The sequence below is a fragment of the Schistocerca piceifrons genome, chromosome 2 (genome assembly GCF_021461385.2).
Source record: "Schistocerca piceifrons isolate TAMUIC-IGC-003096 chromosome 2, iqSchPice1.1, whole genome shotgun sequence".
NCBI lineage: Eukaryota > Metazoa > Arthropoda > Insecta > Orthoptera > Acrididae > Schistocerca > Schistocerca piceifrons.
The window spans coordinates 716,014,534-716,030,101 of NC_060139.1; the positions used below are offsets into that span (position 1 = coordinate 716,014,534).

Below are 15,568 nucleotides of genomic sequence, written 5' to 3' on the forward strand. Positions count from 1 at the left end.
GATTTATGTTCTTCAACCCCTGTGCCGAAAGGGGCATACAGTCTGAATATCATTCTTATGAAGTTGGGTACCCATATGGTAAACAGTTTTCCGTCTACACTGGCACTGGCGAATCTTTAATTATAACGACCCTTTATATTTCTGCTGTCGGATCATTTTCACTTGTCTCCGAAGAAGGATGAAAATAAATCATACCTAAAAATGGCCACTCTTGTTCTGTGGCTGTCTTGTAGAGCGGAGGCAAAAATTGAAAGGGCACTCGCTTTGTAATTGATTGAAGCGCCCAATAAGTTCCTCTCGTATAGCTTCAGGGGATTCGCCGATATTAATTACCGTACGAGAACGACGGATTATCACAGACAGAGTAATTTGCTTCCCTGCAGGAAATAATGTTGAACTGTTGGGGGTGTAACCCTGGCTGGCTATTGGAGCACAGGCTGTTCATCAAGAGCAGAACGCCAGTGCTTGGTCTTTCCTTGATGGTTAAATGTCTGAAAACGTCTTCCATCATCAGCATTTGAACTTCCACACTGAATGCCACCACATCCGCATTCCCCAAGAATATCGGCTGTGGAGTCAACGAAAACGAAGTTTGCATGCATGGTGTATGACAAAGTATTTTTATGGCGTAAAAGGAATTGGGTTGGGTTGTTTGCGGGAGGAGACCAAACAGCGAGGTCATCGGTCTCATCGGATTAGGGAAGGACGGGGAAGGAAGTTGGTCGTGCCCTTTCAAAGGAACCGTCACAGTATTTGACTGGAGCGAGTTAAGGAAGTCACGGAAAACCTAAATCAGGATGGTCGGACGCGGGATTGAGCCGTCGTCCTCCCGAATGCCAGTCCAGTATGCTAACCACTCCGGCAGGCTTAAAAGGACATCAAGCTAGTAAATACAACATTTTATTGTCAGTGAATTTTAGCAGCAATCACAAAGGTATTATTAAGTAACGGGAAACCTCAAAACAAGTAACTAAAGGGCCACTTATAATTTGTTTATGTTATACCCTCATCTCGTAACTGTCTCGTCGGGACCTTCTTTCTCACCTTCATGGTCCGTGGATCGACTTTTCTCGATAAAAAAGGATATTGAAGATGGAGGTTCCTCTAAAATAGCTCAAAAGAACGCTTGAATGGCCGGCGAATGTTACGCTTCCCAAGATAATCTCTTGTGACCTTTTACTTACGAGAAAGGTCAAATATGCAGAGTGCATGTACTGAGGTGGGGAACTAATATGGCTCCACTAAAACCAATTTTATCACTGTGAGATGTTATGCAGACACAGATAGAAGGGTACAAAACCCGAACGCATTGCATTACTTTAGAATTCATGGACATAACATACACGTTAAGACCTCAGTAGAATGTCTGATTGCCTGACAGGAAGCCATATATAATACATGAACCTTGAAAAGGCGTTGTTACCGCTCTGGTGATTGGAAAACGCTCCTTTTACCCCTTTTCGCTCATAAACTGTCTAAAAAATTACAGTGTTTCGCCGTCTTCTCTATTCCTTCTTACAGTGAGCCTCATTCCGCTCACAACACTCTGAAACGACAGGAGAGGGTTCGTTCGTGGTAAAGACTGTCCAGTAGCTCGTTGCTAATTTGAGTAAACGTAGCTCATGTGTCAGGCAGTGACATTCTAAACTAACATTTACCCCAACAAAATAAGTGCTTCGAATGAATAAAAATGATTTTTAGATACGCAGTTGTGTCACTCTACAAGGACACTGCATTTGTGTACAGTCGTTAAGTGAAGGCTAATGTGTCTGAAGACTGGAGAAGCACAATTCATTGAAGAGACGACATGGTGTAGGAAACAGTTACAGTTCTTTAGCTATTACAAACTCTGACAAACGTCTTGTTGATTTTGTATACTCTCAAATCGACGAATCGCAGATCACGTTACATGGTCGACATTTCATCATCTGTCTTCACTTTCTTATATACAACAAAATTTCTGCCCCGAGACACACGGGTGTGCCAACTTGTACTTGGTAAAGATTTGGTTACGAAGCAGATATTCCTGTGATATCATTTGGTAATGTAATCACTGTTGTTTCTGACACTGGCGGATGAATGAGGAACGATATAGCATGTCCCTATGTTGCATTTGTCAGGTGTAGGTACTGAAACACTGAAAGGGAAATGTGTGATCTCTAACTCTCTGAACTGCAGCAAAATGTGCTTCGAATGTAAATCGCTCATCCCGAAACCAGTGGTACGATCCATTCGCCTGACAAATGCATGTCTTACTACGAGAGACATTTGGTCACCTATTCAACGTCTAACAAAGGAACTTCAGTAACGCGAAGAAACAAAACACCAATGTAATAGGGTCAAACACTTACCGATGACAAAATATTGCCAACCTCGTTGATTTTGTAAGACTAAATGTGAAAACTGTAAGTTCAGTTACGAGAGTGTCATTGCATCTTCAGACTTCACTCTATAGTATACGATCGATTTTCATGTTCAAGCCAATATGCTCGGCAATAGGCAATTTTTGACATTGACATACCAACGTGATGTAATGAGTATGACATCTGATACTGAACTGCTTCAATGCAGAATTGATGCTAAATATGAAAAAATGGCTTTAGTTAGACGTGCATACCGCTCTATACAACTTTACTTTGATCACTTCACTTGGCTTACACTTCGAAAAGTGAATAGCTGTGCAACACTACCAGACAGAGCAGATATTCTGAGCAGAGGGAAATATACAAACAAGTTACTACATTGAAATCTGGGTGTTATTGGTCCCGTTATTTCATGTTTTCGTGTCACTTATGTTTCTGTCTTAGACCTCGAATAGGCGAACAAATTCGTCTAGTGAAAATACCCGCAGTTTTGCCGAATGGCTCGCAACACTGTTTCCAAGCAAATTTTCGCACGGTACTGAGCGTTCGATGTTATACACTTTCCTTGTTGACAAACGAGTAAAAGGCATAAGAAAAAGCAGCAGCTTCTATTTTGGGAAATGTTACCCTGTAAATACCGTATGTGTTGACATATAATGTTTCAAGTGAATGTATAGCTCTCCTTTAGACAAATGTTGGACTGCTCCTCGATCCACAAACAGTTAGAGTAACACACAGAGTAAAGTGTGCACGGTTCACAGGTAATGGGCACACGCGATTTTCCTCCCTAAGCTTAACTGCAGAGGTGCACATCAAGGACATCGTGCCAAACTTAAAATAAAATAAATTTGCTAAACCGTGCAAACAGTGCACCCAGTGTGATAGAGTAAACACTAGGAACAAGAATACCATATTCACATTGTTAAGGGTAGGCTACGTCTGTACGCAATATAAAAACCTGCTGCTCCATCGTTGTCTGTCCACGTTTAGATTCACACATAATATTTCTTTAATGAGCACGTTTTTCGGCTCATTTGAGTGTTGTGAGAAGCCGGAGTTCAAACTAAAAAAAGGTGAATAAACTACGGATGGGGGTGGCGCGGTAGTTGAGACAAAGAACTTTCCTCTGGAGAACAGGGCTTAAATTCCCCATCCAGCCATACAGTTTTCCGTTTCCAATAGCTTCCCTAAATAAATTAAGGCAAATTCCGAGATGATTCCTTTGAAAGGGCACCGTCGAGATTCTTCCCCTTCCTTCCCTAATACGACCGAGCTTGTGCTCCGTCTTCTCTGATGACCTCGTTGTGTGCGGGACGTTAAATACTAAGCTCCCTCCCTTTGTGTGCTACTTGACGAATAAGTATTACAGCATTGATGAAGTAATACTAAGACAAGCGGTAGTATCATTTTTTGCATTTTCATGATGCGAACAGAAAGTCAGGAGGCGACTGCTCGAAATGATCGCTCGTCGTTCTGGAGAGCAGTTCTTCTTCTAGTTTTCCCAGCTTGTACACTGTTGCTCATTATGTTAAGTAGAAATGGTTTGTCATTCCTGCTCAATACGAAACATTCTGCTCTTCAGTCCTTAGATCCTTAAAACTTAACGTCAACTACAGAAAGAATATAGCAATTTCAATCAAAAATACCGACAGTCGTATTTCTTGTACGGTGATGATGAAACGACGAATTTAGTGGTGCCAGAGAAAATATTGTACGAGCACAAGATCCTAGGATGAGAATAGGAGGTTTGGAGTTCAGCTGAAGGAAAAAGGAAAGAAGGAAGAAAGGTGGGCTGGGGACCGATTGATACCTCGGTGACTATGAGGACGTTAGAGATAGTATATCCATTCATTTTGAAAGCGGTAGCATAAAATTCTCCTTCCTCGTGGATCCGTCTCCGCGTTTCACTAAAATCAGCTTTGCAATCAAGTCGCTTAACCAAACTTCGGAAGGTGGTGCGGTATAATTTTGAAAGGAAGAAAATGTTGCCTATGGAGGTACATGAAATGCTACAATCATGGGGCAATTGAGTTTGAATATGAGGATGGGAAAAACATGGGTGTTTATGCAGTACGACTACGATGAGGGCGGTTGCGGGTATTAACAAGAAAGAAACGGAAATTAAAGGAAGGAAAAGATGAGGGGTAAAGAGAAGATACGAAAAGGAAACTAGCTCTGATGTAGACATAGGAGCAAGTTCTGGTAAAAATGACGAATATCAGAATTATATAGGACTAAATTTGCGTTGAGACACTATTTTGAGGGTGTGAATGAATAGAAACACTGGGAAATTGATGGAAAATTGTGTAGCAACATATTTTATTGTTTCGTATCGTATAGTCGTCAGGATCATACGATTCTGAGTAGTAGGTATCTTGGCTAACAGTAATGAAGGAGATAGTTATACCATATTGAAAAAACTGTTATTTGAAAGGATCAGCAGAAAATTTAAATAAGGATAAAAGGATAACTGGACATGGTAATGAACACCATTCTTTCAGAATAATGGAACAATGTCCTTGACCACTACACCAGCTTGCTTGTTCTATTGGTAGTAGCACTGCTAAGTATAAGAGTTAGAAAGAGAAGAAGAAACAATTAACCATTGAGTGCCTAGTTTACGGAAAACATAGGGGACTGGTCGGTTTTCGACGTCAAGAGTGATTGAAGTGAATGTGATGAAACGGTACAGGATTCCTACTGCTGAAGATAGCTGGAGAAGGGCGTCGAAGTGTAGGTTGTGGCATTTTAGGGTTTGTAGAGACTTGCAGAATTTCAGCGAGAAGGAAATAAGAATGACGTTGGCAAAAGTAGAAGTGGGTCTTACCAACGATTTGTAGTAGCAAAGAACGCGTACGCTACACGTTAGTCTATTTGAAGTGTAGTGAATTCACTCTGATCCCCGACGCAACCTTGCGCAACGTCCATTAAACGTGATGAATTTGCAATCTGCTTACTGAGGGCTTCACTAAATCTCGGTGCAATTAAATACCAAATACTAGACCAAACGAGGCAGGACACGTAATTCTAGACCAGAAGACAAGAGTGGAATTTCACGAGGCGGCGAGGTAAGCTCGGTATTCAGATGGCTGGTGGAGAACACGTGCAACCGCAACAGCAATAGCCAGCTTACGGCTTAAGGCTGCACGGGGCGTCCCGACCTCACTAAGTGCAGGCAACGGTTAGACTGCGAGATGAACCGTAGTGTAGGAAAGCCTGGTGTAGGAAAACAGACCAGCTCGAGGAAAGGAACAATAACTTTGGTTTTGACGCAGCGTAGGACAGGAGAATGAGTGTGGGAATTAAGAGTAGTAAGAATGGATGGGGGAAGTGAGAGCATTAACTGTTGTTATGATTGCTGTTCTTGTTGTCGCCGGGCCTCTTCTTCTTCAGTTCGAAGACTGGTTTGATGCGTCTCAATACACTGTCTGTCCTGTGCAAACCTCTTCATCTTTGCTTAACTACTGCACTCAGCATCCATTTGAAAATACTTACTGCATTCAATCAGGCCTTCCTCAGCAATTTTTACACTCACACATCCCTCACTACAAACTGACGATTCACTAATACCTCATGATGTCTTCTCTCGGACGATCCTATCTTTAGTCAAGTTGTGACATAAATTTCTTTTTTTTCCCAATTGTATTCAGTACCTCCTCGTTAGTAACTCTTCTTCGCCATTCTTCTGTATCACCGCATTCTAAAATCTCCTATTCCCTTCTTCTCTGAGCTGTTTGCCGTTCACATTTCACTTTCGTACAAGGCTACACTCTATACAAATACCTACAAGACGACTTTCCAGTAGTAATATTTAAATTCGATAATAACAAATTTCTCTTTCTTGGAAATACCTTTCTTGTTATTAACAATCTGCATTTTATATTCTCTCTTCGTCCATCATCTGTTACTTTCCTGTTAAATTCCGCCGCCATCGTTTTACTTTTGTTGATGTTCATCTTACAACCTCTTTTTCAGAGGGTCACTAATTGTTGAGAAAAGAAAAAGTCCACTCTTAGTGGAAAGGAAACAACTTCTGGATACTTCAGAGACAAATCACAGTGACACACCCGAAGTTTAGCGTGCTTCAAAATGCGTTGAAGAGGATTCCATAGGTTTTTATTCTTAAGATTCTACTGATTGCGATTCATTTGTCTGTTTCGCCTAGCCTTCCATTTATTATGGCAACGGTTCCATCATCGAGACAGTGAGACGTCTCAGAAAATATTTAACCCCCGCCGCAGCAGCAATATGAAATCGTGACTCGTCGCCTGCAGAACACTTTGCATGCCGTCGATGGTGAAGTGGCGTCCCCAGCACAAAAAAAGCCCTAAAATCACAACTATTTTTTTTTCAAAACCACGTACACACTGACCTAGTGTCCAGTCTTATTTCTATGGTTTTAATCATTTGTTTCTACATAAGATTCGTATCAAATGAATCTGACCTCTCACCCAATTTTCAGACTATACATGTTTAAAGAAATCTGGCGTAAAAACATCGTCCACATGTAAATGGCGATAAAAGGCAGTTATTCGAGTCATCATGTACTTAAAATGAAAACTTTGAGCCCTTGACATATTTAACTTGATGAAAAAGTTGCGCTCCTCAAACAAGTGTTGTAGAATTGTCATATCAGCGTCGGCGAGCACATTTAGTCCAGTTAACTAAATTTCAGGAAAGTTGCAAGTCAGCTGTGGAAGTTTGGACGGTCCTTTCAAAGAATTGCCATGGCACATTTGATTTCGGTGGTATAAAAACGTGTCTTTGGTCCTGATCTCCAATGGCAGCGACGTGAGGATTTACGAACAATCCGATTAGTAGTCTCTGATACACACACAGCAGCCACAGAACAAATTGGGAACGTAGTCTATAGCCAGAGAAACCGCTTACCAAAAGATGCGGTACGAGCATGACCGGGCTAGGCCAGCTTTCTCTTACACATCAGCATAGAGCCGGTCTTCGCTGGTGTCATTAAAGCTAGAAATGAAGGGATGAATTACGCAGTGGTTACTAATGAGATCAGTACATTAGAATCTAATTCCCCAGCATTATACACCTGTGGACAGCAATATAGATTGGAGATTGACTTTGTTGACGTCTGTAGGGAAACAGGAGCAGCAGTTTCAAATTTTTCACCGTCCCCTCGCAGCATGTGACGTTATTTGGCTACACGGCAGAGTGGAGCTGCCACACGCTGCTTAGGTCGCTTTCTCATACGTATTCACCGTTTTGGCCTTCCCACGGAAGGTTCCAGACGTTGCTGCGTCGCGTACATATCCACAACACAGTGCTAATCCAGGCAGTCATGATGTCAGTGCCGGAAACAAATGTCAAAAGTTTGGGAATTTTATTTCAAATGACGCAACTAAGAAACCGATAAGATTTTATTCAAGACAATCTGTCCAAAGGTGTGCGTCGCAATTGTTATGATGATGTCAACAAAATTCCAGTCAAAGGAGACCATTGCCTCAGGATAAAAACTGTCCATTTTCCGTTACTACTGACCCTCCGACACGAATAAGAAAGTAATAACCCAAATTACAAATAAGGCAGATGCCGGTAGGTGTTAATATTACCGAACCATTGCCTTAAAAGGCATGTTCAGGATACTAGCACGAATTATTTACAGGAGTCCGGAAATACTGGCAGAATATTGGATTAGTTTGTGTTTCGGAGATGTGTAGGAACATGCGAGACAATACTGACCTTACGATTTATCTTAGAAGATAGACTGAAAAAAGACAAACCTAAATTTATGGCATTCGTAAATTCAGAGAAAGCTTCTGACAACGTGGACTGGAATATACACTTTGAAATTGTAAAGCTGTCGGAGATATAATTCAGAAATTGAAAGGTTATTTACCGTTTGTATAGAAACCAGGCAGCAGTTACAAGAGTCGAAGGACACAAAGGGAAGCCATAATTAAGAATGGAGCGATATACAGTAGTAGCCTGTCTCTGAAGGAAACCCTAAGTCAATGATTCAAATTGCTCTGAGCACTATGGGACTTAACATCTGAGGTCATCAGTCCCTTACAACTTTGAACTACTTAAACCTAACTAACATAAGGACATCACACACATCCATGCCCGAGGCAGGATTCGAACCTGCGACCGTAGCAGTCGCGCGGTACCAGACTGTAGCACCTAGAACCGCTCGGCCACTCTGGCCGGCCACAAATAAATTTGGAAAGAGAACTGATTCAGGGAGAAGAAACAAAAATTATGGTTGACACATGACATTTTTATTCTGTCAGACGCGGAAAAAAGTAAAACACAATTATTTTAGCGTTTTCGAATTAAATTTGGAGATGCTGAGAGAATTACGTGAGGAACTTTTTCTCAAGTTGTTTGTGTGGAGTGTAGCCTTGTAAGGAAGAGAAACGTGAACGATAAGCAGATCACACAAGAAGGTAACAAAAGTTTCCGAAATGAGGTGCTACAGAAGAGTGTTCAAGACTAGAAGGGTAGATTATATACACTACTGGCCATTAAAATTGCTACACCACGAAGATGACGTGCTACAGACGCAAAATTTATCCGACAGGAAGAAGATGCTGTGATATGCAAATGATTAGCTTCTCAGAGCATTCACACAAGGATGGAGCCGGTGGCGACACCTACAACGTGCTGACATGAAGAAAGTTTCCAACCAATTTCTCATACACAAACAGCAGCTGGCCGGCGTTGCCTGGTGAAACGTTGTTGTGATGCCTCGTGTAAGGAGGAGAAATGCGTACGATCACGTTTCCGACTTTGATAAAGGTCGGATGGTAGCCTATCGCGATTGGCGGTTTATCGTATCGCGAAATTGCAGCTCGCTTTGGTCGAGATCCAATGACTGTTAACAGAATATGGAATCGGTGGGTTCAGGAGGGTAATACGGAACGCCGTGCTGGAGCCCAACGGCCTCGTATCGCTAGCAGTCGAGATGACAGGCATCTTATCCGCATGGCTGTAACGGATCGTGCAGCCACGTCTCGATCCCTGAGTCAACAATGGGGAAGTTTGCAAGACAACAACCATCTGCACGAACAGTTAGACGACGTTTGCAGCAGCATGGACTATCAGCTCGGAGACCCTGGCTGCGGTGACTCTTGACGTTGCATCACAGACAGGAGAGCCTGTGAAGGTGTACTCAACGCCGAACCTGGGTGCACGAATGGCAAAACGTCATTTTTTCGGTTGAATCCAGGTTCTGTTTACAGCATCATGATGGTCGCATACGTGTTTGGCGACATCGCGGTGAACGCACATTGGAAGCGTGTATTCGTCATCGCCATATTGGCGTATCACCCGGCGTGATGGTAAAGGGTGCCATCGATTACACGTCTCGGTCATCTCTTGTCCGCATTGACGGCACTTTGAACAGTGGACGTTCCATTTCAGATGTGTTACGACCCGTGGCTCTACACTTCATTCGATCCGTGCGGAACCCCACGTTTCAGCAGGATAATGCACGACCGCATGTTGCAGGTCCTGTACGGGCCTTTCTGGATACAGAAAATATTCGACTGCTGTCCTGTCCAGCACATTCTCCAGATCTCTCACCAATTGAAAAAGTCTGGTCAACTGTGGCCGAGCAACTGGCTCGTCACCATACGCCAGTCACTACTCTTGATGAACTGTGGTATCAAGTTGAAGCTGCATGGGCAGCTGTACCTGTACACGTCATCCAAGCTCTGTTTGACTCAATGCCCAGGCGTATCAATGCCGTTATTACGGCCAGAGGTGGTTGTTCTGGGTACTGATTTCACGGGATCTATACACCCAAATTGCGCGAAAATGTAATCACATTTCAGTTCTAGTATAATATATTTGTCCAATGAATACCCGTTTATCATCTGCATATCTTCTTGGTGTATCAATTTTAATGGGCAGTAGTGTAATTAATAAAGAGGTACTAAATCGAATTTGGGAGAAATAACAGCTGCCAAACATAGGGACCGAATCTATACTAATAATAATTCCGTAAAACTGTCATGTCTGTCTGTTGTCTGTTTGAACACGCTTCTCCAAAAGTACTAACCGAATTTTCATGAGGTTTTCGCGGGGAACTTGAGCATAGCTTTGGGCACCATACTGGTTTAAGTGCATTAAAATCGGATCACGAAGGAAAAAAAATGTTGTAATTTAAAGTTTTATCTAAAACCGTCGTATCTACCTGTTTCTCTGTTTCAACACCCTAATCTCAAGAACTGCCAGACGAATTTTCATGAGGTTTCCATAGGCAACTCGAGCATATAGCTTGGGTCTTCGTAAAGAATTTATTTCATCAGAATTGGACCATGGAAAAGAAAGATGTCGCAATTGAAAATTTTATCCATACTGGTATTATAAATGCGAAAGTGACTCACAAGGGGAGGCCGCCAATTGTGAAATTCAGATTCGATTCATACTGCGCATAATGAAAGCTCATGGCCAGCGGTGTAATGTGGCAAAGCACCAAGATGCACTTCTCAGCCGTTGTCGAGAAAATCGACAGTTGAAAGAAACCATTGCGGTGAAATACTCTCTACCATTAATAATTTTCTACAGCCAGCGTCGTGGCGCAGCGGTAAGTGCTCGGGTTCGTAATCCGAAGGTCACCGGATCGAATCTCGCGCCATGCGACCTTTTATTTTTTTTTTAGTATTTGTTTTTTGTAATTCAAATGTGTATATATATATAATTCCCGGCAATCAGTTGCAACAATTATGCATATAATAAGTTGTAGAAAGTCGTTTGTCGTGGAAAAACTGGCGACTTCGAACATCATTATGTATTCCGCAAACAAAGTTGTATTTCACAAATATTATTAATTGTCTTCATAATGTTAACCACGTATAGTTAACGGAAGACGTAGAAACGATATTCCGAAACGAATACGTATAGCGTAAGCCAAACGTTCGAATTAGAATAGAGATCCCACGAACACAAATTTGCTGTGGCAAGTATGAAATATAAACTCCGTTACTCGCTCGTTACACTTGAAGGACAGATGCTGAATGGGCCGAAACGAGCCACCACATAACAGCGTAGTTGCCTGCTAATTTCGAAAGAAGGTAGATGCGGTCCCTAGCGCAACTTATAACATCGTCGAAAATCAGTGCGGACGGGAGAGCTTTGGTACACCCTGTTAAAAAAACGGAAAAATGGAGGCGGTACAATTGGAGAGCGATCCGCCTTCACCAACATGCATAAGCAATTCATTAATAATTTATATATATATATATATTTGAATTATAAAAAACTAATAGTAAAAAAAGTAGAATGGCGCGAGATTCGATCCGGCGACCTTCGGATTACGAACCCGAGCGCTTACCGCTGCGCCACGACGCTGTAGAAAATTATCAATCGTAGAGAGTATTTCCCCGCAACTGTTTCTTTTAACTGTCGATTTTCTCGACAACGGCTGAGAAGTGCATCTTGGTGCTTTGCCACATTACACCTCTGGCCATGAGCTTTTATTATGCGCAGTATGAATCGGATCTGAATTTCACAATTGGCGGCCTCCCCTTGTCAGTCTGTTACATTTTCACTTCTAACCCACTGATCTGATTTCTGTGAAAATTGGTGTGCTACATTAGGAATCATGTAGTAGAAGATAATTAATGATTTGAAGAATATTACGCGGGTTATGGAAAATTTTCACTATTTGCTAAAGATATTTACTCTTTGACTTTTGATGTTTATCATTTGCAGCGTGATAATTATAGAACCATATGAAATAAAATCGTCATAACTTGTGAACGGTTTGTGTTACGACATTCAAACTGAACGGTTGGCTGCGGGGCATGATGAGAATTAGTATGCGCATGATGGTTTGGTTTAGCGACGGAGCAAACTTTCATTTGGATGGTTTCGTCAGTAAGCAAAATTGACGCATTTTGAGGACTGAAAATCCGCATTTCGCGATCGAGAAGTATCTTCATCCTCAACAGGTGTGAAGTGCAGTGTCCAGTGCAATATTTCTTGATGGCATGGTGACTACCGAACGGTACGTGAAGGTTTTGGAAGATGATTTTATCCCCATCATGCAAACTGACCCTGACTTCGACAAGATATGGTTCACGCAAGACGGAGCTCTACTGCATCGAAGCAGGAGAGTGTTTGATGTCCTGGAAGAGCACTTTGGGGACCGCATTCTCGCTCTGGTGTACAAAGAGGAGACTGGCCTGGGCCTCGATTGGCTGTCATATTCTCCGCATCTGAACACAGGCAACTCCTTTTTTTGGGACTATACTAAAGACAAGGTGTACATAAATAACCCTAAAGACATTAAGCTGAAAACAGCCATTCAGGAGGTCATCGACAGCACTGATGTTCCGACACTTCAGCGGATCACTCAGTATTTCGCTATTCATCTGCGCCACATCATCGGCAATGACGGCCGGCCGCTGTGGCCGAGCGGTTCTAGGCGCTTCATTCCGGAACCACGCGGCTTCTACGGTCGGAGGTTCGAATCCTGCCTCGGGCATGGATGTGTGTGATGTCCTTAGGTTAGTTAGGTTTACTTAGTTCTAAGTCTAGGGGACTGATGACCTCAGATGTTAAGACCCATAGTGCTTAGAGCCATTTGAACCATCGCCAATGATGGCAGGCTCCTCGAACATGAAATATCTAAATCCGAATATCTATAGTGGCGTTTAAGTGTTGAATAAAGTATATGCACGCCGTAGTTTGTAACTAATTTAAGTTTTTTTCATGTAGTTCAATAATTGTCACCCTGTATGTGAAAATACTGTTATTGATTGATTTGTGTTACGTGATACCATTCAAAGTAATGAATACAATCAATGCTTATACAATGTCTATTGTGTTTCATCCATTCTTCCGCACTATTTGTTGCATAATGTAGTCGTGCACGTCGTACAATGTATAGCTAATTGAGTAGCGCGGTATAGGAGAGATGTATGCCCCAATGTACGCACTGCACACCAACGCATAGCGCACTGTGACAGATAGGGGGGAGGAGAGTGGGACGCACGTTACAAGCTATACTTACCCGCACTGGCGGATACGTAAGGACAGCTGATGTTATTGCACGAGCAATAGCTTACTTCCACTCCATCACTCGTCATTACAAAACTACTGATATGAGAACGCAGCTGTGGATAACAGTTAGTAGTGAATATGATGGTGGGAACTGCGAGAGGGGTTGGGGGGGGGGGGGGGAGAGGAGACCCAGGTTTAACTACAGTAAGTGGGTTCGGGTGGATATAGGTACGCAGAGAAGAAGTGTCTTTCACAGGGTAGACTAGCATGGATAGCTACATCAAACGAGCTCCAGACTGACGACGACAGCAAAAACAAAAGTTTTCGGGACGGTGAAATAATAATTAGCTGCTCTCTCGTGTGCAGACCTGGAGCCTACCACGCAAGGTTGTGTGCCTGGTCAGCAGAACCTCTCGTCCGCTGAGTGACGGGGATGGTTGAGGGAGGGGGGGGGGGGGGGCAGTGAAGGGGGCGCGGGCCGCGCGGTGTCGACGTGAGTGGCGATCCCGGGCGGCCGTTACCCGCTGCAAACTGCGCGCCGCGGTCCGTAATTAAATTTCCCGCAGCCTCCGGCCGGAACCCGGCCCTAGCTCATTTCGTAATGGCCGACGCGGGCGGACGCTGCCGACGGCCTGAAATCTCCGCCGCGAGGGGAGAGCGCAAAACATTGCAGCAGCGGCGGATGAGAAAGCCGCCATCTTATGTCCTAATTAAGTGGCGGCTCTTGCGTCAGCAGGCACGCCGGGAGCGAGCGGGCACGGCCGCGAACGTAGCAAAAAAAGGAAACTAATGTAAACAGAAATATACAGCAAAAGCCTTCTGACGGCGCTCTTTATCAAAAATAGGAGAATTACATTTCTGCTTCCTAAATATTCCATTTTTTGTCAAATGTTTGAATTGAACGGAAACAAGACTCACTTAGAAGTAACACAATGGATATTTGTCCGACTTTTCGTAACCAAAGGGAGTGTGGGGAACTGATAATTGGGGCATCAAACTGACATACGTGATGCCTGATGTTACGTGAAAGTAATCCGGGTCGATAAGAAAACATTAATTAGCGATTTGACAGAAGATTGAAATATTGTACGAACAGGTGCTGCTCACTGTGTAGTGTCAAACATATAAATATATAAATTGAATGAAATGAATTATCGTACGGCATTGGCGGCTGGGAGGCCCCATCCGGGGAAATTCGGCCGCCGAGTGCGAGTCTTATTACAGCCGACGCCACATTGGGCGACTCGCGTGTCGCTGATGAGGATGAAATGACGATAACACAACACCGAATCCACGAGCGGAGAAAATCTCTAGCCCATCCGGGAATCGAAGCCGGACCCACTGCGTGGTAGGCAAGCACGTAACCACTCGGCTAAGCGTGCGGACCATAAATTGAAACTTCTCTGTTTTTTATATATCTGTATACTAGTCACAATAAAAGAGCACTGATCGATATTTAAATATACACTGAAGCGCCAAAGGAACTTGTATAGGCATGCGTACTGAAATACAGACACATGAAAACATGCAGAAAGCGGCGCTGCGGTCGACAATGCCTATATAAGACAACAAGCGTCTGGCGCAGTTGTTAGATCGGCTACTACTGCTACAATGCCAGGTTATAAAGATGTAAGTGAATTTGAACGTGGTGTTATAGTCGGCGCACGGGCGATGGGACACAGCGACCCCGAGGTAGCGATGAAGTGGGGATTTTCCAATACGACCATTTCACTTGTGTACCGTGAACATCAGGAATCTGGTAAAACATCAAATCTCCGACACCGCTGCGGCCGGAAAAAGGTTATGCAAGAACGGGACCATCGACGACTGAAGAGAATCGTTCAACGAGACAGAAGTGCAACCCTACCTCAAATTCCTGCAGATGTCAATGCTGGGCCGTCAACGTCAGCGTGCCAACCATTTAGCGAAACATCATCGATACGGGCTTTCAGAGCAGAAGCCCCAATCGTGTACCCTTGATGACTGCACGACACAAAGCTTTACTCCTTGCCCTGTCCCGTCAACACCGACTTTGGACTGTTGATAACTGCAAACATGTTGCCTGGTCGGACGAGTATCGTTTCAAAATGTATCGAGCGGATGGACGTATACGGTATTGGAGGCAGCCTCATGAATCCATGGACCCTGCATGTCAGCGAGGGAATGTTCAAGCCGTTGAGGCTCCGTAATGGTGTGGGGAGTGTGCACTTGGAGTGATATGGGACCCC

At 43.4% G+C, this 15,568-nt stretch overlaps 1 protein-coding gene across 1 annotated transcript in view; it reads right to left on the reverse strand.

Moving 5' to 3' along the window:
• The window catches only part of LOC124777888 (cubilin-like), a 1,273,816-nt gene that overhangs the window by 326,874 nt on the left and 931,374 nt on the right, over window positions 1–15,568 (reverse strand). The window lies entirely within an intron of this gene.